The sequence below is a fragment of the Canis aureus genome, chromosome 33 (genome assembly GCF_053574225.1).
Source record: "Canis aureus isolate CA01 chromosome 33, VMU_Caureus_v.1.0, whole genome shotgun sequence".
NCBI classification, from domain to species: domain Eukaryota; kingdom Metazoa; phylum Chordata; class Mammalia; order Carnivora; family Canidae; genus Canis; species Canis aureus.
Genome location: NC_135643.1, coordinates 1,907,890 through 1,931,804, shown reverse-complemented (window position 1 = coordinate 1,931,804; position 23,915 = coordinate 1,907,890). Strand labels below are relative to the sequence as shown.

At 39.2% G+C, this 23,915-nt stretch overlaps 2 long non-coding RNA genes across 5 annotated transcripts; one reads left to right on the top strand and one right to left on the bottom strand.

The window, feature by feature from the left end:
- The first annotated feature begins 4,900 nt into the window (after positions 1–4,900).
- Positions 4,901–22,399, top strand: LOC144304122 (uncharacterized). Of its 4 annotated transcripts, none has more exons than XR_013371093.1 (3): positions 4,901–5,029; positions 16,691–16,846; positions 20,588–22,399. It is a non-coding gene; the product is annotated as an uncharacterized LOC144304122 (long non-coding RNA). The 4 variants fall into 4 exon arrangements; XR_013371091.1 differs by lacking the exon at positions 4,901–5,029 and adding an exon at positions 10,485–10,541; XR_013371092.1 differs by lacking the exon at positions 4,901–5,029 and adding an exon at positions 14,136–14,331.
- On the bottom strand, positions 18,831–23,545 carry LOC144304121 (uncharacterized). Its single transcript, XR_013371090.1, has 2 exons — positions 23,258–23,545; positions 18,831–19,042 (listed from the first exon to the last, which is right to left on the bottom strand). It is a non-coding gene; the product is annotated as an uncharacterized LOC144304121 (long non-coding RNA).
- Between the last annotated feature and the right edge of the window lie 370 nt (positions 23,546–23,915).

Genomic DNA, 23,915 nt, shown 5'->3' with positions numbered 1-23,915 from the left:
AACAGATAAACAGGAGCGCCTGAGTGACGCAGGTGGTTAAGCATCCAACTCTTGGTTTTGGCTCAGTCATGATTCCAGGGTCATGAGACTGAGCCCCATGTCAGGCTCTGTCCTCAGCGTGGAATCTGCTTGAGACTGTCTCCCTCTGCCCCTCCCCACCCCTCTCTCTCTCTCTCTCTCTCTCAAATAAATAAGCAAATCTTTTTTTTCAATAAGCAAATCTTTTAAAACAAACAAACAATTGTATACATTATGCAGTATTCCTCATGTTAACTATACTCATCCATCCCCCACTGACCTCCCTCTGGTGACCATTCGTTTGTTCTCTATAAAAAGTTCTTAGAGGAAAACAGGGTGGAGCCCTGCCATAAGCCAGATGTGTTAGGTGCTCTGAGAGGTCAGGAAGGATTAGAGGTGACAGTGGGCCATTACATGGACTACCATTAGTAAAGGGATGGTACACAGGCTTTTGAGAAATGCCAAGAAAGCTGATAGAAGAAGGCCTCAACCTTCTCAGAAAAGCTAATGAGATAAGGCCATTTGCTAAGAGTGATTGGAAGAGGATGAAGTTGAATGCTTCCTTGGGACCTTGGAAGAAAAGACACCAAGCACTGGAATTGGATAATTTGAGGGGAGTTAATAGAGTTGTGTGTAAGGATTAAGAAGAACAAGGGATGGTGCATTGCCCCAAGGCTGGCATCCCTAGGCCTGAGGAGCAAGGTGGGGGTGCATAGACAGCTGCTTGGAGAAGACCATCTGACTAGAACTGTGGCCTTTATGTAAAGGGATATAGCCCACCTGCAGGGAACTGGTAAGGAGGGTGCTGGAGAGTAAATAATCTGACCCACTCTACTCCCACCCTCTCTAGATCTCAGTTAAAACCATTAACTGAACCCAAATGGAAGCCAGAGGAGAGAGAACCAGGTTGTTGCAACCTCATAGTTTCCTGGATGCAGAGCAGAGTTCATAAAGTGGGGAATGGATTCAACACAAAGACTTCAGAAAAGTGGAAAAGGTGGCAATGACATGGCAAGGAAAGGGATGGGAAGCCAAGAGATGAAAAAGAATTGCCAAGCTTCTCTAGAAGATGTTTGATTTAGTCCTAGTCTGTACTTTAAAATAAAGGTATTTCTCTTTATCTGATTACAAGGATCATATATAGTCATTGTAAAATATTTTAGGAGTATTAAAATCAAAGAAGAAAATGGAAATTACCTCCAAATCCCACTCTCCAATGGTAATCATTTCTAAAATTTGAGTATACCTTATTTCTTTTCTATGTGCACAAATAAACTTTTCAAAAACCAAATGAGATTACATTTACACACCTGAATAATCTAAGTTTCTTCAAATTTAAGCAACAGAAAGCAAATCAGATAAATTTATGATTACTTAACTAATTCAATATTTATTGACCACTTATAATGTATAAGGAACTTAATAGCATTACAAAATGGATAAAGTTTATGATTTCATGGAATTTACATTCTAGTAGAGAGATATATACAGTAAGCAAATTATCAAATTACATATAATATTTTAGGGGGTTGTAAGTGCTGTAAAAATATAAAGCTGGGTAAAGGGATAGAGATGGGAAGCTAGCACAGTTGTCAATATGAGAAATAGTGGCTTGGAGTAGGAAAGTAACAAGGGAGGTAGTGAGTGAAAGTTGGATTCTGGATGTATTTCAAGGTAAAGCAGACCAACTCGCTGATGAGAGTGCGTAGGGATTCTCCAACTGCCCCTTCAGATCTATGCACCATTCCTTCCCATAGCCTGGAAGTCTGACCTCCACAGACCACACACCTGGATTCTCCTGTCCTCTTCTGCTTAGGTTCAGACGATTGGAGATTGGAGGGCAGGAGGAGAACAAGGCCAGGATATTTATTCTCCTGGCTCCTTCCCTGCCCACATACAGCTTGGCAATGACTACCCTTCTCTACCGAAGGCCACAGCTCCTATTAGGCAACAGTCTACTATAGCTACAGCTCTTGCAGGCATTGGCAAACCCTCCCCATCCCAGACTCCTTCCAGCCTGGGGTAGTAAAGTCTTCCCACTACCTCTTGGGTGCTTCACCACCTTATATTAGTTTCCCTCTACTGGACCACATATTTCCAAACAATCTTTTGAATTTTCCTCAGATACCCCTTTACTGTGCCATTTGTATCCTGTGAGGACCCTGAGAGACATAGGATGTGAAAAAAAAAAAAAAAAGAAAAAAAAAGAGGATTGAAAGATGACTCCAAAGTTTCTGGTCCAAGCATCTGGAAGAATGGAAGTGCTGTTTACTGAAGGGAGGGGAATCAATAGTATAAAATGAATTCATTAGAAGGATATGGGGTAGCTCACAGAATAGGTTAAAAAGCAGAAATGTAAAGCAGTGGGTTGAAGCTCCTGGTTTGTGGGGAGCTCAGGTTCTGAAGTTGGCAATAATTAGGTTAGGGTTCCTAAAGGAAAAATGGGCTTACAGTATTCCATTTAAGGGAAGGTGCAGATCAGCTCTTACTGCTTGAAGGGAGAAATAAAATAAAACAAAACTTGTTCACTACAGGGATGCCTGGGTGGCTCAGCAGTTGAGTGTCTGCTTTCAGCTCAGGGTGTGATCTCGGGGTCCTGGGGTCAAGTCCCACATCAGGCTCCTCGCGAGGAGCCTGCTTCTCCCTCTGCCTGTGTCTCTCCCTCTCTCTGTGTGTCTCTCATGAATAAATAAATAAAATCTTAAAACAAAACAAAACAAAACTTGTTGACTACATTTAGCAAAGCTTCAGGCCTAGAGGAAACCAGATACTGCTAAGCATCCTTCAATGTAGAAGACAACTTTTAACAAAGAATTACTTAGCCCAAGGTATCAATAGTGCGGAGGTTGAGAAACCCTGCTCCCCATGAAGGCCACCATATGCTTCAGTTTCTATGTCTTGGGGAAACAAATCAGATTATAGTATTCCAGATCCAAGGACTCAAACTCTATTAGGAACCAACTTTAAAAGTAGTGGTGGGGCTCCTGGGTGGCTTGTTGTGCCCAAGATTGCAAATCTGAGAAACCACCAAGGAGCTGACCCCGAGGTTAAGAGGCTTAGCAGTTTTATAGGGGCCAGTGGCCAATGAGATTGTAACACACAGAAAGTTGCATAGTCATGCCCGTCCACATGCAGGTGGCCAATTGAATTACAATTTACCCTATAGTGACCGTTTGAACTAGCCTATCACTCTGGTCAGAATTGGCATGCAGGTTTGGTGGGGCAAAAGGTGGGGTTTACATTCTTTGGCAGTTAGGGGTTCCGTATTCCTACATGAGCCGGTTTCCGGTAAGGGTGTGCTCAGCGGCTTGACTAGGGTGGGGGAGTGCCTTAAGCAATAAGCAGGTCACGTGGGGGTCATACAGGAGGTGGTGGGTGTAGCACAAAATGGAGTTGGTCCTGCTCTGCTTGTCCAGGGGTAGGGGATTTTTGTTAAATTCCTTGGGTCCCACAGTCAGTAAGTGGACTCTTGGTTTCGGCTCAGGGTCATGAGATCAAGCCCCAGATGGAGCCCCAGCTCCAGCTCTGCACTCAGCAGGGAGCAGTCTCGAAGATTCTCTCCCTCTGCCCCTCTCCTAACTTGTGCACACATTCACACGTGTGCTCACTCTCTCTCTCTCAAATAAATAAACAGAATCTTAAAAAGAAAAAAAAAACGTGGTAGTGGTAAATAAATGTAAATGAGGCTCTGCAGGAATAGGCACCACATTTGGAAATGGTTTGAGCCTAGAATTTATGTTTACAACGCTGTAGAGCAAACTGCATCTACACAAAGGAATACAAACCCCACTCAGTATAACATAGGTTTATTAGTGGTTTAAATAGAGCGTTGTGTATGTGCTCACGTTTGCAACTAAAGTTTTAATCAAGTTGTAAATCATGTAATAACTTTACTAGTCACGTGGGAACCTTTGCCGGAAACACAGAGCTATGGTATGGTCTAATGACTGGTTCTGAAGCAGGCTTCAGCCAAGGTTGCTTTCACCAGGCACAACATGCCTTCTGTGTCCCAAGGATCCTCTTGAGACACATGGATGTATGTGGAGAATGCAGTGCACACTCCAGACATGCTCCTGTCACTAGCACAACAGGAGAACTGAGCATTTGAGACTGGCACAGAGCCAAGGGAAGGAGGCACAGAAAGCAGATGAAGAAGGGGAACTTTGCAAATGAGCCACAGAGCCTCAGGGCTTGGACGACCCCGTTGTTTCCTGACATTCTGGCAGAGACACATTTTTCATCAAGAATGATTTTTTTTTTTTTCCATTTGGAGCTAGAAAGTTTTGTGTCTAAAATAAACATGATTCATGTCCCAAGAAAGCTCCATTCTAAAAAACTCTGTATCCTTGGCTGACTTATACCTCTCCAACCACATAGAATCTGATTTCTGATTCCCAACTCTGAGAGAATACTTCTGCCCTTTATTTTCAAGGCCCAAGAGGAACTGGAACCTCAGTCTACCAGAGTAGAAAGTTCCAGGAGTTTGACTTTCAATTATCAGAAAACTGTGATCATTCTCTGGTTTTCCCCACCTCATTTTGCTACCTCTGGAAGTCCCCTAAGTTTATTTAACAGTACTTTCCTGAAGCTCTAAAGAAAGACTTTTTTTTTCTCAAATCAGGAATGTTTTGATCGTAAATATGAAATGCACGGAGATTTTGCTGAAGTATTACAGTTTAGGCTGTCAAATTAGTTCAGTAAAGTAATTCAGTCAACTCCATTAACTGGTTCTTTTTCTGTCTCAAGTAAATATGTCTTCTCTTCAGATGTATATTTTTGAATGTTGTGCATATTTACAGTTAATGTGGATCCATCAGTAATTAATTCACTCAAAATATATTTTTTTAAAGATTTTATTTATCTATTCATGAAGGACACAGAGAGAGAGGCAGAGACATAGGCAGGGGGAAAAGCAGGCTCCATGCAGGGAGCCCGATGTGGGACTTGATCCCGGGACCGGGGGGATCAGGACCTGAGCCAAAGGCAGATGCTCAATCACTGAGCCACCCAGGTGTGCCTCACTCAAAATATTCTTAACTCATAAGGTTAACCAAAATATATTCATAGTATGATTAAATCCTTGTGTGTGTATGCTTTATACATGTATCATAAATACTTTGTACTTTAAAAACATATTCAATATTTGTTTCACAATCATTATGGCATTTGGAGTAATTTCTAAAAGTTAATCTCATTTTTCAAAAAAGTCACATTTTTAGTATTCATTTGTTTATTTTACAGTTTGGAAAAATGACATCCACGGGGCATTTTTCTCCTCCAATCAATGTAAACATTCTGTGAAATATTATGATATTCATTGTCTTCTTTTGAAGCTTCCGATTGGCTTGTTCTTCCTGGTTAGAAAACAGCTAAATTGAAATATAAATTTATGACAACTTCCTCTTAAGTTCTGTATACAAAATTTGTATTCTTTCAGACAGTGATAATAATTGGAATCTCCAGTAAATGTACCAAAAAAGAAAATATTAATCTTATTAATTCACTACAGAGGTCACTTAGGTTTATCTCAAAATGTGGTCTTCAGACTACCTGAGAATGCAGCTGCTAAAATACAGATTCAGGACTTCCTCTCAGAAATTCTGATTCAGTAGGTCACAGTTGATCCAGGAATCTGGGGGTTTTTGTCTTTTTCTTCTCAGTGTAGCAAACAAGCAGCACGCTTACAAACGTCATTTTCACATGTGTGTTTATTCAGCTTTATTGAGCTATAACTGACAAAATTGTAATATATTTAAAATATATAAAGTGATCTGATATATGTATACATCATGAAGGATTCCCACATTTGACTTAATTAACACATTCATCACCTCACATATTTACCTGTTTTGTGTGAGAACACTTAAGTTCTACTCTCAGCAAGTTTCAATTATATAATACAGTATTAAGAACTATAGTGACCAGATTATATTTTAGATCCTCAGACTTTATTCATCTTATAACTGAAAGCCTGTGTTCTTTATCAATCTCTCCCCATTTCCCCCACCCCCCACCTCCTGGCAACCACTATCTACTCTCTGTTTATATGAGTTTGATTTTTTCTTTAGTTCCATATATAAGTGATACCATGCAGTATTTGTGTTTCTTTGTTTGACTTACTTCACTTGGCACAATGCCCTCCATCAAAGTAACAAATGGCAGGATTTGTTTCTTTTTAAAATTTTTTTTTTTAGAGATTTTTATTTATTTATTCATGAGAGACAGAGAGAGAGAGAGAGAGAGAGAGGCAGAGACACAGGCAGAGGCAGAAGCAGGCTCCATGCAGGGAGCCCGACGTGGGACTCGATCCCGGGTCTCCAGGATCATGCCCTGGACCAAAGGCAGGCGCTAAACTGCTGAGACACTCGGGCTGCCATGTTTCTTTTTAAAGACTGCATAATGTTCCTATAAATATAATATATATAACATATAGATATATATTAGATAGATATCTCCATCATCTCTCGATGGACACAACATTTTTTCATACTTTGTCTATTGTGAATAATGTTACAATGAACATGGGAGTGCATAAATCTCTTCAAGATAATAACCACGTTTCCTTGGAATATACATACCCAGAAGTAGGATTGCTGGGTCCCATGATAGTTGTATTTTTAATTTTTTGGGAACCTCCATACTGCTTTCCATAGTGGCTGTGGCAATTTATATTCCTGCCAACAGTGCCAAGGGTTCCCTTTCCTCTACATCTCACCAGGAGTGGGGGAAATGGGGGAGAGATTGGTAAAGATAAGAGTCTTTTTGGTAATAGAGATCCTAACAGGTGTGAGGTGATAACTCATTGTGGTTTTGATTTGCATTTCCCTGATGATTAGTGACACACTGAGTGTCTTTTCAGATGTTGGCCATTTGTATGCCTTCTTTGGCTCTTTTGCCCATTTTAAAATTTTTTGTTTTTCGTTTTTTGTTGTTGTTTTGTTTTCCTAACTAGTGGAGTTCCTTATATATTTTGGTTATTAACTCCTTATTGGATGTATGTTTTGCAAATATTTTCTCCTATTCTGTAGGTTTTTTCATTTTGTTGATCAATTCTTTTGCTGTGCAGATTTTTATTTTATGAAACCTTTTCTTTAAAAGATTTATTTCTTTATTTGAAAGAGAGAGAGCGTGCACACAAGTGAGGGAAGAGCAGAGGGAGAGGGTGAAAAGCAGACTCTCCGCTGAGTGTGGAACCTGTCTACAAAGGCAGGGCTCGATCTCATGACCCTGAGATCATAACCTGAGCCAAAAATCAAGAATAGGGCACTTAACCAACTGAATTACCAGGCACCCTGCTGTGCAGATTTTTAGTTTCATGTGGCCCCACTTGTTTATTTTTGCTCTTTTCCTTTGTTTTTGGTGTCAAATCCAAAAAAATCATTGCCGTGACTAATGTCAAGGAGATTTCTCCCTGTCTTTTGTAGTTTTATGTCTTAGGTTCAAATCTTTAAACCATTTTGAATTGATTTTTGTGTATGATGTAAGATAGGGGCCAAGTTTCATTCTTTTGCATGCGGTATTGAAGAGACTGTCCTTTCCTCATTATATGTTCTTGACAACTTTGTCAGAAATCAACCATATATGCATGAGTTTATTTCTGGCTTCTCTATTCTGTTTCACTGATCTATGTGTCTGTTTTGTTTGTGCCATACTATTTTGTTTACTGTAGCTTGAAATCAGGATGTTTGATGCCTCCAGCTTATTTTTCTTTCTCAAGATTTCTTTGGCTATTCAGGGTCTTTTGGGATTCCAAACAAATTTTAGGGTTGTTTGTTCCATTTTTGTGGAGATGCCATTGGAATTTTGATAGGGATTGCACTGAATCTGTAAATTGCTTTGGGTAGTATGAACATTTTAACGATATTAATTCTTCTAATCAATGAACACAAAATATCTTTCCATTTATTTGTATCTTCTTCACTTTCTTTCATCAATGTTTTATAGTTTTAAGTGTATATATAGATCTTGCACTCCTTGATTAAATTTATTCCTAAGTATTTTATTCTTTTTGATGCTATTATAAATGCAATTATTTTCTTTTTTTTAAATTTTATTTATTTATTCAGAGAGAGAAAGGCAGAGGCACAGGCAGAGAAAGAAGCCAGCTCTAAGCAGGGAGCCCAATATGGGACAGGATCCCACCCTGGGCTAAAGGCAGGTGCTCCACCGCTGAGCATCCCAATGCAATTGTTTTTCTTAATTTCTCTTTCCAATAGTTCATTGTTAGGATATAAAAATGCAACTGACTTTTGTATTTTGATTTTGAGTCCTGCGACGTACTGATTGTTTATTAGCTCTAACAGGTTTTTTTTTTTTTTTTTTTTTGGTGGCGTTTTTAGGGTTTTCTATATATAGTATCATGTCATCTGCAAACAGAGATCATTTTACTTCTTTCAGATTTGGATGCCTTTTATCTCTTTTTTTCTTGCCTAATTACTCTGGCTAAGAATTCTAGTTCTATGTTGAATAAAAGTTGTGAGAGTGGTCATCCTTGTATAGAAATTTATATATATATATTTAAGATTTTGTTTATTTATTCATGAGGGACAGAGACAGAGTGTGAATGAGAGGCAGAGACACAGGCAGAGGGAGAAGCAGGCTCCATGCAGGGAGCCCGATGTGGGACTTGATCCCAGGACTCCAGGATCACGCCCTGGGCTGAAGGCAGGTGCTCAACTGCTGAGACACCCAGGGATCCCCCTAGAAATTTATATTTTGATAAAATTGCTATGATATTTTTATGCCCAATGAAATGTAGCACAATTTATTAAAAAGATATCTCTTGTGTTTCCTATTTCATTTGAAATAGAGGATCAATTTCATACCTAATTTTGTCTTGAAAATTTTATATTCTTTTTTCTTTAAAAATGACTTTAAAATTGTATAAGATTCAACACCCACAGAAATATCAATCCACTCCTACTGTAGATAAATTTGTAATACATATTTTTGTGTCTCTAATGATACCCACAGATCAGGTTATTCAAAGGAACATGATGGAAATCATGAAAGATTTCAAAAGGAGATATGAATAAGTCGTTTCCAAAATAAGAAGGAATCCTGGTGTTTAAATGCACCACATTTCTATAAGCTGAGACCACTATGGAAGAGTCTGAAACTGCCAATTCTTGAGCATAAGTGGATGAAGGCAAGAGGAAATAGTGCCTGTAGTCCCTTTAGGGGACCACCCTTTGGTACCAGTTATGGTATTTGGTCAGATGGTATTTTGTAACTAACCAGAGGTTTAACACTATTCCAGGCCCAACTCTGCTCAGCCCAATTTGGACTGGGATTAAAAATATATCTAATACAGATATAATCTTGTTATTTATTCATAGAGGCACACAGAGAGAGAGGGAGGCAGAGGGAGAAGCAGGCTCCACACAGGGAGCCCGACATGGGACTTGATCCCGGGTCTCCAGGATCACACCCCGGGCTGCAGGCGGCTCTGAACCGCTGTGCCACGGGGGCTGCCCTATCATCTTTTTAATCAGTCATCTTCCCACTCACAGCCTATTCTAAGAGCTTTTGGTCATGCCTATTTTAAGAGAATCTGCCACTTAACCTTTGGTCATGTTTGTCTCAGGTGTCTCTGCTTTCCTGGATACAACTGATTGAACCAGGGGTGGACATCTGACTCAGCCTGAGCCAATTAGATGTTCTCATTTCAGAAGTTGAACCAAAACACAAAAATTGAGGCTATTCAAATTGTGCAGAGGACTTCTTGGCCATGGGAGGATTGGGGACAAACATGATACCATAGCAAATCAAAGTCTCAGATAAGAATTGGAGGGGAGCAAATCTCAAAAGCCTTAGAAGGATCAGAAATGGATGGGTAGAGGAGATGGAACAAATGGACATGCCAAGAAGAGCAGAGATGAGAGATCATCTGACACCAGAAAAGTAGTTTTTGGATGGCTATTTCCTGTGAAAGAACACTCCATCTTCTGAAATTAGATTCCCTGATATCCCCTGAATTCCTTCAATAAGCAGCCTTTCCACCCACACTGATACACTTGGGTTGAGGAGTTTTCTGTTCCCATCAGCAGAGATCCCCAATCAAGACAATCTGGACTTATCAGCCACAGTTTTCAGAGTAGTTAAGGAAGGAAGCGCACATCCTGTGGAATGTGCTAAAGACTGCAGGGCTTCCTGTGGGATGCACGTAGAGTGTTGAAGCTCCGCCTGATGGGCATCAAGGAAGCAGGAGACCAATAGAAGTAGATCGACAGGGCAAGAAGCTAGGGGGATGAGGATGTCAAACAGGCAGACTCCTTACCTACAAAAGTAAAGTGAAGGGCATTTGAAAGTTGAGATTTTAGCTACATAGGAAAGGGTTACAGTCAGCTCCATAGTCTTATTTGTATTAGTGATATCTTTAACATATAGCGTTAGTGTACATTCAAAGTGAGGTGATCAGAGTCATAATGTAATCTGGCTCTTTGTGACACTCAGTGCAGAGGTTACACTTTTTGCAGTGACAGTCAGCATAGGTATACTGCTGCACTGTGGGCTGAGATCAGGTTTTTCTTTACTGTTTTCTTACTACCTCCACCCCCAGTACTCTAAATACTGATAAGAATCTAAAGGAAACTAGGATGGAAGTGATGTATTAGCCAGAGCACCAACTGCTAGTTGTTGTTCTTTACAGACAATTTTTTAAGAGATCCAGATCATATGAGTGTGTGGCGGACTTTGCTAATTGTCCTCTCGATATCTTTCATCTTCCATACTAATGATAGTTTAAGCTAGATCCAAATATAGCCAACGGACGTGTAGTAAATGGAATGTAAGCCAAATGATATATGCAACTTCTGTGAAAGGTGCTTCCTTCACTCTTTTTCCTTCAAGTGAGCTGGAATCAGGATGTGATGGTGGTGAGCTATTTTCGGGCACAAAAATGAAGCCAATTCCCTAAGGATGGAAAAGTCACAAGATGGACAGAATTGGGTTCTCTATATTATAGAGTCGCCACTTTGTTATCTATATTTTTGAGTCTTTTGTTTTGACAACATAGGCACTATCCTGATGTAGGGCCATCATTGTGCAGACCTCTCAGATGATTCTTTTTCTGTATTTTGGAACTTGATAGAAATCTAAGAGAAGAGTACAGAACATGTTTGGAGAGATGGTAGATGTACCACTGCACAGTAAACCTATATCAGGGGCAATAAACAGAGCTCTGGGAGATGAGATACATCCACTAAGATTTTACCAGGATCTTAGAATAAAAGAAAGTGTTTAAGAATACTTAGGAAAGTGGAAACTAAGTATTTCATCAGAATACATAGAAAAGTTAGACAAAACATTTGCATAGCTGTTCTCAGGTTTCCCTTAAAATTAGGATCACTTCACATTTCCCCATTAGCATACTTGTGTCTGTAATATTTTTTCCCTGCTTTTGTGGTTGGCTTGTGCTCAGCTTAGAATTTTAACTAAGCCCAAGGCCTTGTACACAGTTGATGCTCAATACACATTTGGATATTTGTTTATTGAGTCAAATAGAGTCCCATATAACTGCAGCTTTTACTAGTAAATGTGGCTTGCAAAATCAACTGACATTAGTGTCAGTCTGTACCACACAATGTACCAGGTTGTGTTTAAATATGCCTTCAAGAGTTTATTGAATTCATTTTTTAAAAATATTTTATTTATTCTAGAAAGAGAGAGAGAGAGAGGCAGAGATATAGGCAGAAGGAGACGCAGGCTCCATGTACGGAGCCTGATGTGGGACTCGATCCTGGGACTCCGGAATCATGCCCTGAGCCAAAGGCAGATGCTTAACTGACTAAGCCATCCAGATGCCCCTACAAAATGGTTTCTGATAAGAAAAATAAAACTTAGAAAACTGAAAAGATTGATTTCAAATATAATCTTTAGGTGCAAGGATTTTTCCTTAACTTTTATTGATCTAACCATAATATTACATGAAAAGTCATATTATTATTTACATTAACATTCTATGAATGAGTAATTATAAGTATATTATAAATAGGTTTTTATGTTTCTACTCCTTTTTGGCAGAAAATGAATTTTTCTCTTAAAAAGTAAAAGTTAAGTTTAACATGGGGGCTTTCTCTACTTATGCACTTTAGAAAGTAGGGCCACCAGAGGCTCTTATGGATCTTGAGAAAGAGATGGGAAGAGAGTCAGAGACCTGGAGAGGGAGAGAGAGAGAATACTTTGGAACTCACTGTATTCTCCATAGGGATGGATCAGGGAAGACAGAGAGACTGCCCCCTAATTTCTTTAGGGGTGACCTAAAGTAGGCTGGGAACTCTGAATAGTTGTGATTCAAAGTTCCAGATACTTCAGGAGTTAAGTGGTATCACTTTAAATGTTATCTGATCCAGTGCCACAGAAGTTGACGACAGAGCAAAAGAGGTAAGAACCATAGGACATGTGTCAACGTAAAATTTGACACTATGAGCTCTATAAAAGTGGAAAGCAAGACCACTCCATTTAGAAATTCATTGAAAGGATTATAACAGGGATGCCTGGGTGGCTCAGCAGTTGAGGTTGAGCGTCTGCCTTTGGTTGAGGGTATGATCCCGGTGTCAGGGATCAAGTCTGCATTCTCCCCCTGCCTGTGTCTCTGTCTCTCTCATGAATAATTAAATCTTCTTTTTTTTTTTTTTTTTTTTAAGAAAGGATTATAACATCAGCAGAGACAGAGAAAGTCCCCCAGTTGACTCCATTCTCTCTTTACCTAGAATAACATAGATATTGACTACAAGGGACTTAATCCTCTATCAGCAATGAGGGGGTGATGGCTGGGAAGCACAAACTGTGAGGCAGTGACCCCTAGGTGTCATACCAAGGTCATTACCCATCTGAAGAGTGCCAGCAGGGCAGCTATGCCCGAAGCAACCAGGCAGAGAACAGAGATGAAATTCTTTCAATGGCTGTCAAGCGGATCAAGTTTACTCTTCTAGGACCTGCCAAGGGAAAGGAGAAAGTTTGAGTGCTAGGAGGATTGGGGTGCCAGCATTTACACAGGGGATGTTCAGAGCCAGAAATTCCTGTTGTCATGACATCTACCTCTTGGGTTATATCCCTTCAAGCTGCTGTGGAAGATGAGGACGTGTGTTGCTTGCAACAAACCTTAATGAATTTTTAAATGTAAAACAGTTAACTCTTAATACAAAAAGAAAAAAAAAAGCCTTCCACTCAAAAAAGCCTTTTGAAAATCTTTTCTAATGTTGGCTTTTACTCCAATTTAACTGCTAACATTAGGGGTAATTTTAGTATTATGATAAAGGATCCTGGCTTTGTTAGCACAGAAATTGTATTTTGTCTTGGTTCCTTTGTTTAATGTGTACCAAACTTATAAAAATCAACAGCTACTACTTGACAATAAAAGTTTTATAAATTGAATTCAGCAACTAATGAGAACTTAGTGAATAACTAACTCCTTGGGTTTTGAATAGTTTTTGAAACTATAGTACTAATATGTGTTAAAGTCAAAGGCAAATAGCAAGATTCTATGTATAAATATGAAAGCAATATTATTAATAACATGGATAGCCTTGTTTTTTTCATATAGTCAAGATCTAGTTTCTGTGGCCTTAAAGGTAACTTTCTACAGTAAGGAACATGGTGCATACATTATAACGTATGTGGGAGTAGCTGTCATAGGAAGTCTGTTCAACAATTCTCTGGGTGGAAAAAAAACTTACTTGGCATTCAAATCAGTCATTTAATATTCATTACCTATTTATATGTATGTTGTAAATTCCTGATGGTGGCCAGGAGGCCAAGTTCCAATGGACCCATAAAAATTGATCAGTGGCCATCTCTGAGAGGCATGATGGAGAATATTTGATATTGTAGGAGGAAGGGAAGGTCCTATAGAACACTGGTTTCTTTAGCACAAAGATTGTTTCTTCTCACCATATTTCTGCAGCATTATTTTTCCTCCTTACCAAACTTATCCTAAGCATTCAGAAGACATTATGGATTCAGGAATGGAAATTATCTTATACAGTAGTGAATTTGGGGGATATATATATATATATATATATATATATATATATATTTTTTTTTTTACTTTAAAATGCAAGTGGTTATAAATATAAATAAGATTTAAGTCAGAATTAGCCAATCATTTTCTACATGGGTTGATTTAAAGAGTATTTTTGTATAGTTAGATTTTAGGATCTTAATTTCTGGTATCACACAGTTTAAATGAGTAATATATTAGGAATAGCTTCCTGAAATATGCAAAGGAGCACAATTAAAAGGAGAAGAATGTTCCTTTAGGTTGGATTACTTACAGCATTTATGGAATACCTCCAGTGGCAATCTTTCAAGGTAAATTAGGAAAATGATTTTTCCAAGATGGTTTACCTTTAATTTCAGTTTAAACTATCAAAATCTCTTTTATTCATTGACATAATATTTGTGTTGATACGTTTGAAAATAAAAGAAACTGATTTTGGTAAAACCTTTGTTTCTTCATGCTATTAATGATGCCCCTTTTCCTATAGCACTCAAGATGGAAATCACACTTAGTTGGGCTTGTAGGATGATCAGTAGCAACCAGGGACTGGAGGGGGAAAGAAAAAAACACAGAGTAGCACTAATGCATCAAAGGTTTCTTTTTTAGGAAACTAGCATCTCCTTCAAAGGCTGCTGTCTTCTTCACTCACCCACAAAATCTGCTCATTTAATAGAATGTGCCAAACTACCTAGTGGTGTTATCCACCCATGGGTGTTTTGAAACTCGTAAGTTATATAACACTGTGTTTAAGAGGGAAAGTGAAAAGTGGGCTATATCCATAGAACTAACTCCCAAACTCTTGCCTTCTTTTATGCTGTACCACCAGGTCTCTGCCCCCACATATTGTGCAAGTCCAGTTCGGCTTGCCTTCCAGCTTGTTGCATCTTCTACTCTGCAAGGTTTTCTAGACCTTGCTTCCTGTTCTCTCCTGCTATGGCAGGATGTAACCACAGACCTATAATTCAGATCACTTCTGAGTGGCCTCACAAGACTCTCTTGCCCACCCCAACTGTGTCTTGTCCTCACTGAGGACCCAGAATGGAGTGAGTGGGCTGAAAGAACAGGCTGGGACCACTATGACTTTAAATTCTGAGGCTCCAAGAAAAATGTAAAGAGTTTCCTGCTCTATGTTAGCTACTAAGGGAAATCTCTCCAGCAGTAAGGATGAAACAGCTTTTCAGCTTTATGCACCCTCTGCAAAGAAATCATGCTTGAACAATATTTATACTTTTAGAACCACAGAGGCCAGCTGGTATACAAACTGGGTTCTTTTTTTCCACCTACATTTTTGTCTTCTTTCCTAATTTCACATTTCACTCTGGTAGGAGCATGGCTAAAAGGAATCCTTGAAATAAAGCACAAAAACAAAAGAAAGAGAAAAAAGTCCAAATGGGGAGAATAAATAATAGAAATATTTTTTAAATGAGTAAAACATTTTGAAATATGGGAAAGGCCAATTACTAAAATTATGAGGACTGGAAAGGAAAATATTGAAAGGAAAAAGTATAATGTCAATAAAACAATTTTTTCATTGGTTAAAAAAGTACTGATAATGAAGCATGATAGAAAAATATTCCAATATACATTCTCTAACAATTATTCTATGGGAAGACTCCATCAATATCGGATGTTCAAGATCATGTGTGGTTAGACATGACAGCCACGAGAGAGCCACTGGTTACATTCCACAAACTGCTCAGTTTGACATTTGGGGCCTTTTGCAATCTGAACCCCAAATTATCTCTACTATATAGGATGGTTATGATGATTGATTTTATCATCTCAGCTGGACTGTAGTGCTCAGATATTTGGTCAACAATTATTTTAGATGTTTCTGCAAAGGTGTTTTTTTGGATGAGATGTAACATTTAAATTGGACTTTAGGTAAAGCAGATTACCCTCTATAATGTGGGTGGGCCTCATCTAATCAGTTGAAGGCCATAATAGAAAGACTGACCTCTCCCAAGCAAAAAAGGGTTCTGTCAGCAGTAGCCTTTGGACCTGAGTTGCAACTCTTTTCTGGGTCTCTAGTCTGTCAGCCTACTCTGGAGATTTTGGACTTACCATGTCTCCATAATGATGTGAGCTAATTCGTTAGACTAAATCTCTTGTTCTCTCTCTCCGCATAGATATAGATGCAGATATAGACATAGATGCATCCTTTTGGTTCCGTTTCTCTGAAGAACCTTGTCTAATATAGGTAGTGATAAGATCTGGATTCTATAACCAGAATATATGGGTTCAGATCCTGGCTCTGCCCTTTACTATTTAACACATGATGGGAAAGCTACTTTACCTCTCTGCTTCTGCATCTTTAAAATGGGAAGAACAAAAACTCCCTCAATTCCCTGTTCTTTTGTTTCTGCTATTTCCTCACTTGTCATGAGTTTGTTCCTGTCGACTTAGCTAATCCTTCCTTTACCTTCCGTATCTGTGGCTTTAAAAATACATTCACTGATACTCTTCCCTTCAACTTTAATTCCCCTCTCCTTGGTCTAGCCTAGACTCAGTTGAGTTGCCCCTAATGAGTAGAACATAGCAGTGATAGGACATCATTTCCTGGATTAGGTTATAAAATGACCGCAGCTTCCATCCTGACATTCTGTCTGTCTCTGTTTGTCTCTCTCTCATCACTTGTTATGGGGGAACCAACTGCCTGTTCATAAACAGCCTTTTGGAGAGGCCCAGCGGCAAGAACTGGAGCCCCCTGCCTACAGCCACTTTACCGAGAACTTCAAAGCAGATTCTCCAAGATCTCCATGACTTCAGCTTCAGCCAATGACTTCATTGTAGCCTGATTAGAGACTCTGAATCAGAACCATCCAGGTAAGATACTCCTGGTTCCTGAGCCTCAGAAATTGTGTAAGACACTAAATACTTGTTTTGCACAATTAAGTGTAATTTTGTAGATTTGATACACAGCAAATAATTAATGCTGCATGCAAGTCGATAAAAGCCCCCATCTGATCAACATAATTTTGTCTTTCTCTGTTTCCCATAGCATTCTGCATGTAACTATTATAAAACCTCCCATATTAATGTTAATGTGTTTGTCTCCTTTACAAGGCTGAGAGCTGCTTGAGGGTGGGCCATCCTTAACTGTATTAAGTGAAGAAAAGAAAAAAAAAAATCAAACTCAAGCCTGGCACATAAAAGGCTCTTAGAATAGGCTAACAATTAGTATTTCCTTTGTCCGATCTGTGTTGTTCTAAGGCTTTTACAAATCCCATTTAGTCCTCATAAAAACCTAGGGGATATATTATTACCCTCATTTTACAGATGATGAAACTGAGGTCAAGTTATAGAGAAGCTGACTAATTTGTTCACCCGTACACAGCTAGTAAATGTTGCTGAATTACAGAAGGAATGAGTGAATAAATGTCTTACAAATAGGACCATCTATGACTCACATTCTAATCTCTTAGCAGTGCCGAGCCCCGTATGCAATTGGGACTCAGTATTTACTAAGTCACTCTCTGGTAATAAAAGTAGCTTACTTATGTGAGAAAGAAGTGTTGGAAACCCGGATTGTGGATTATTTAAATTGATTCCCCAAACAGTTCTTTTCCTTTACTCAGAAGAAATAAGGGTTGCAGTAAACATCTGTTGTAATGAGACTAAAAATATACTTTGGAAGATGTTTACCTTTCTCTCCATACATCCCCCATAAATGGTTGACAAGAAGCAAAGTGTATTGATAGTTTGATTATGTAAGATATATTTTAAAAGATTTTTTCTAAATTTACTAAATTTGGTGGTTTAGGAATTCAAAACAGTCTGTGAAAGGGTAAAGTGGAATGTTTTTTCATGGTAGATTGTTCTTCTAACAACAATAAGAGAATACAGTGTTTCTACTGAAGGCCTTTTGGTTTACAAATTTCAAATAGGTCGCTGCTATTTGACTTCTGAGGCCCCTCACCTGGCTGAGTGAGGTCTTTCTAAAAAAGCACCTAATGAGAAACCCAAAGCCAGCTCACATTCAGGGTTGCTCAAAGTCTGGAAAGCAGCTTGTGGCTTCTTATTTTAGAATTTTTTACTTTTTTTGCCGAAGCACTTCTCCCCACCTAATAGTAGGTATGAGGTCTTTCTACTATTTGATAAATGGGGACTATTTTCCTCTTGATGTCTATTTGGGAGATTTACTCCTTTTAAATTCTGTCACTGTAACGATTAATGAAAACATATTTTGGAAGCTGTAAAAATGATCTTTAAATGTAAGCAGATGCTAAAGATAAATGGTTATAGTGACAATAAATCATTTCCTTTGTTCCTGTAGGCCTTAGTATTTCTCCTACTAGACAGTACCTTCATAAATTGTCTGCTGGGAACATTACCCTAAAATTTAATTTAAGACAAAAGAGACCAGACATTTCTGTCAATAAAGATTTAATAGCCTTGCCTTCTATATTCATAAAAACGTAAGCAGTGCACTTCTAATTATTTTTCTTGAAAGATTAAGGATGGCAAACCACTTTGTGCTCATCAACTTGACTCCCTTTAGTTGTCCTAGATGTTCCAAGGGGTCTCATTTTGCTCTATTTTTGCATTTCAGAACAGATCCTTTCTTATGACAGTAACACTGCTTCTTAGGTGTTTCCTTACTCTGCCACTCGCCATTTGAAGCAAGGCATGTTTATTATTTCAAGATTCAATATTCCAGTTATGGAATAAAACAAGTCTAAGAAAATGGAATAACCCATTTTAAGTAAAAATCAGCTCTCTAGAAACACAAGTATAAACTGCTAACTAAAAACTTATAACAAAATTTTTGTTCTAAGATTAAAGGCAATACAAAAATAACTAGAGGGTATTTTTGTTCAAAGATTTAATGCAAGCCAGAAATACCCACAGGGTATTAGGAAAGGGTAGTAATTGAAAGCACACCAGGCTCTGGATTCAGACGAGCTAGGTTTGCATTGTGGCTGTGCCTCTCCAAGCTGTGTGACCAGTCTTGCAGATTTATTTGACCTCTTTATCTTCTGTAAAATGGGGACAACAAAAGTTACCTTCTATAGTGGAGTGCTGTGGAGATAAAAATGAGAGGATGCAATAAAAGTGCCATGCCTGGTCCATAGTAAGTAATCAATAAATTTTGGTTATTATTATTTTCAAGTGTCATGTAGAAAGATACTTATTTTTTACTACTAGGATAAAAGGGAAACATTTCTAAAAGGATTGAAAAAATCTGAATTCCCTACCATTACATGGATCTTAATATATTTTCTTCGTATGCCTTATTTATTTTCTCAGGGAACCTCAAACGCCCCCCCCACCTTTTTTTTTTTACAACTACAACCATTTGTAAAAGCAATATCACAGTTACTAAGAAAAAAGAGACGATGATTAAAAGTAAGTTCTTGGGATCCCTGGGTGGCGCAGCGGTTTGGCGCCTGCCTTTGGCCCAGGGCGCGATCCTGGAGACCCGGGATCGAATCCCACGTCGGGCTCCCGATGCATGGAGCCTGCTTCTCCCTCTGCCTATGTCTCTGCCTCTCTCTCTCTCTCTCTGTATGACTATCATAAATAAATAAAAATTAAAAAAAAATAAATAAAAGTAAGTTCTTATGAGTCAATAGTGTAGAAAAAAATGTTGATAGCTTTTGTTAGGACAACTGGAACTTGTTCCTTCCCACCTATTAATTACTTGAAATTACGGGCAGCCCGGGTGGCACAGTGGTTTGTCGCCGCCTTCAGCTCAGGGCGTGGTCATGGAGACCAGGGATGGGGTCCCTCGTCAGGCTCCCTCTGCCTGTGTCTCTGCCTCTCTGTGTCTCTCATGAATAAATAAATAAAATCTTTAAAAAATTACATTTATAGTACTGTAGGTTGTCACTGGCCCCCTCATAGACAGTAAGATAGCTTTAATAAAACTAAACTTCAAAAAGGTTAAGTATATAATGAGCTAGAAGCTTTTAAATGTCCCCAGTTACATTTTAATTGGTTCAACCCCTCTGCCAAACAAATAGGCAAATTGGTATTCAACAAAAGACATAAAACTGTAAGTACCATTGAACCCAGGAATAATCGAAAAAAAGGTTAGGAATGACAATTAATTGTTTTTGTTTCTTTCATTTTTTGATAACAGCATTATTGATATATAATTGACACTACATTCAGTCCAATTAAGTGCACAATCCAATGGTTTTTAGTATATTTAGAGTTGTGCAACCATCATCACAATCAATTTTAGAACACTGCCCTCAAAAAGAAAATCAACATCCTTTGGCTATCATCCCCCAATTTCATCTCTACACCCAGTGCTTAGCAACCACTAATCCTTTCTTATCTTTATAGATTTGCCTATTCTGGACATTTCATATAAATGGAGTCATTACTTTAATTGAAAGAAACCAGTCACAAAAGACTATGTTTTCAAGGATCATCCATGTTATACCATTTACCAGTACCTCCTTTTTATGGCCAAATATTCCGGTTTAGATATATCATATTTATGTGTTCATAAGCTGGTGGACATTTGTGTTGTTTCACCTTTTGTCTAGTATGAATAATGCTGTTATGATCATTCACGGATAAGTTTTTTTGATTTTTAAAATTTTTGTTTTTTAGGTAACCTCTACACACAACATGGAGCTTAAACACAACCCTGAGATCCAAGAGCTGTGTGCTTTATCGATTGAGCCAGCCAGGTGCCCAACATGGACAATTTTTTGCTTGGACATACTCTCATTTTTCTTGGCTATGTACCCAGAAGTAGAATTTATATGATTCTAAATGATCAAAATCATGGTCCAACAATGTAATTATACTGTATTCCCAAAGATATTATGTAAAAATGCTATCCTCTTAAAAGTATTCTGCAGAAAAATGTTGGCCATGCAGAAGGAAAACTACATAATAATATGGAAAAAGACTACATGAAGTGAAAAGAGGACAAAACCCACTTAAAATCCTTCCTGGGCTTCCCATTCCCTGCTCTGTCCTATGGACCTAGGGACCTCAGTGCTCTCCCTGTCAGTTCTCAGGACCAGCTATGTATACTACCTATCAGAGATTTTTACATCTCAGCTTCAGGACTTTTGTTCATGTTGTTTCCTCTGCCTGTATCACTTTTTCCCCACTTCTTTGCCCAATGGTTTCAAGTCTCATCTTAAATGTCACTTCCTCAGAGAAACCTTCTCTGTTATCCCTGCTTAGTCTAAGATTAAGTGTTTCCATCGCAGTCTGCAATTTTCCATCTTAAATACTTTTGATACTGGTAATACTTTATTCAGTCAGTAATCAAATACTGAGAAGTATTACATGCAGGGATACAGAGTGAAACAAAACACACAAGATCTGCCATCCTAGACCTTGTATTCTAGGAAGGGTATCCATGCACATATATACAAATCAATGTACTGGGTAATTTTATTTCATTTTATTCCAGTGTAGTTAACATGCAGTGTTATAGTAGTTTTTGGTGTGCAATACAGTGATTCAACAGTTCCATACATTATTCAGTGTTCATCAGTTAACTATAATATTAATCTTTTTCACTTATTTCACCCATCCCCCCCCACCCATCTGATAACCATATATTCCCTATAGTTGAGTTGTTTTTTTTTTTATTTCCCTTCGTTGGCTATTTTCTGTCTTAAATTCCACAATGCGTGATATTGATGGGGGAACACAGGGCTAGTTGAGGACAAGGCACGAGCTTAGGGCAGCACACTGACTAGTCTTTGAAAGAGGCAAAGGGACATTCCTCTACGGACTCAACTGCCTCGATGTTCATACTTTGCTAAGGGCAAAAGGCAATCTTAGCCTGACTCTCAGGAACCTGTAAGTCTACTTTAACACATAAAAATTCCTTTAGAAATTTCCCTTTATCTCTAAACCCCTAAGATATGTGTTGACAATCATCCCCCAAGCACATGGCCCACCAATACACATCTGAAGGGTCTCATGACTCAGGTTTTATTAGACCGTAATAAATGACCTTTCTCCAACAATAGCTGGCCCCTTCAAGGTCCTGGAAACCTTGCTTCCAGAATTCCTTAGAGAGTACGCTATCCCCAAGCCCCTCCCGCTCCCAGGTATCAGCTACACTTCACAGGCCGGGGGCAGCAGCTCTTCCTGCCTGGGAGACCTGTCCCCGGTGCCATTTTGCGCCAAACACGTCTCAAGAATTCTTTCTTGGTCATCGCCTCTGGGCTTTACCTATAATTCCAAAACTTCATCAATATCATTTATTTTCCTTTCTCTGATAGGCTTATTTCACTTAGCATTACACTATCTAGATCCAACCTTGTTGTTGCAAATGGCAAGATTTCATTCTTTTAATGGCTGAACAATATTCCATTATATATATGTATACATAGACATACACACACGTATGTATACATACCACATCTTTAGTCATTCATCTATCAATTGATACTGGGGTGCTTCCATAGTTTGTTGTAAATTATGCTGCAATAAATATGGGTGTGTGTATATATATCCCTTCAAATTAGTGTTTCCGTATTCTTTGGGTAAATACGTCCGGTAATTTTAGGTAGTGCTAATTAGCTTAGTTAATGTTTGGATTGTACACTCCATGGAAGTATAAGGTATTTGTCTTGGTTACTTCCAGTTTGCTAGAGCTTACCACTGAGTCTGGCCAGCTACATAAGCTCAATACAAATTCTGTCAATGACTGGTAAAATAAGCATATAAAAAAAACAGAAATAGAAAATACGAAGGAGACTATTCCTGTAAATGGTTGAGTTTGAGGTTCTTCCCTCCCCTTTCCTCTTTCAAAACTTTGTTCATTCTACATACTATTTCTATAATCAAAACGATTAAAAGACGAGCCAAAAATTAACCATAGGTGAGTAAAAAGAACCTCAAATAAAACACACTTATTCATACGTCACCATACACTCGTTAAAGACCTGGTAATAAAACCTGCTCAAATACTCAGACGTCTTGGTTTAGTGAATAGAATTCCCTCAGCGCATGACCAAGCAGGTTCCCCGCCACCAACAGTATAATTTACCGTTTTTTTTTGTTTTTTATTTTTTTATTTTTTTTTATTTTTTTTTTTTAAAGATTTATTCATTCATTAGAGAGAGAGAGAGAGAGAGGGAGAGGGAGAGGGAGAAGCAGGCTCCATGCCGGGAACCTGATGCGGGACTCGATCCCGGGACTCCAGGATCGCACCCTGGGCCAAAGGCAGGCGCCAAACCGCTGGGCCATCCAGGGATCCCCCCTAATTTACCGTTTTATTTTTTTTTTATTTTTTTTTTAATTTACCGTTTTATAAGGGCTTTAACACCCAAGACGGTGCTCAGACTGGATGACAGTCTTCCTCCATCCATTATGTGTGTTACCACCTCCCCCCCCCCATACTATTGATACGTAATAATTTTTTTTGCGAGGTCAACAAAGAATGCAAGATCTTTACACAACAGAACACCAGCCCCTTCCCAATAGATCTTTCTTACAAGCCCTAAAGCCGTATTAGGTGGGATAACGCCAGGTAGCTTTGCGGTGGGCCAGGAGAGCATCCAGAGCATCCAGAGCATCCAGAGCATCCAGACGGGCCCCGCCCCCCCCCGCGAAACCCTCCGCCGCTCCTTTCTTCCTCGGGGCGCATGCGCAGCGCAGCGCACCCGCCGGCCACCGCGGCGGCCCTTACGTCACCGCAAGCTGTCGTGTGCCCTTCCGCTTCCCCGAGGAAAACGAGTCCGCGCACCCTCGACGCTCCTTGTCCCGCGGGAGACGCCTCTTCCCTCCTCCCACCGCGGCACTGAAGGCTTCCCCCGCCGGCGTCCAGCAGCCTGGCGTTCTCCGGCCGGCGAGGCCTCGAAGACGGGGAAAGCGGAGGGCAAGAGGCCCCCCGCGGTGTTTACAGGAGCGAGCCGGATACGAATCGGTCCGCGGGGGCGGGGCCAAGGGGGCCGGCGCTTCT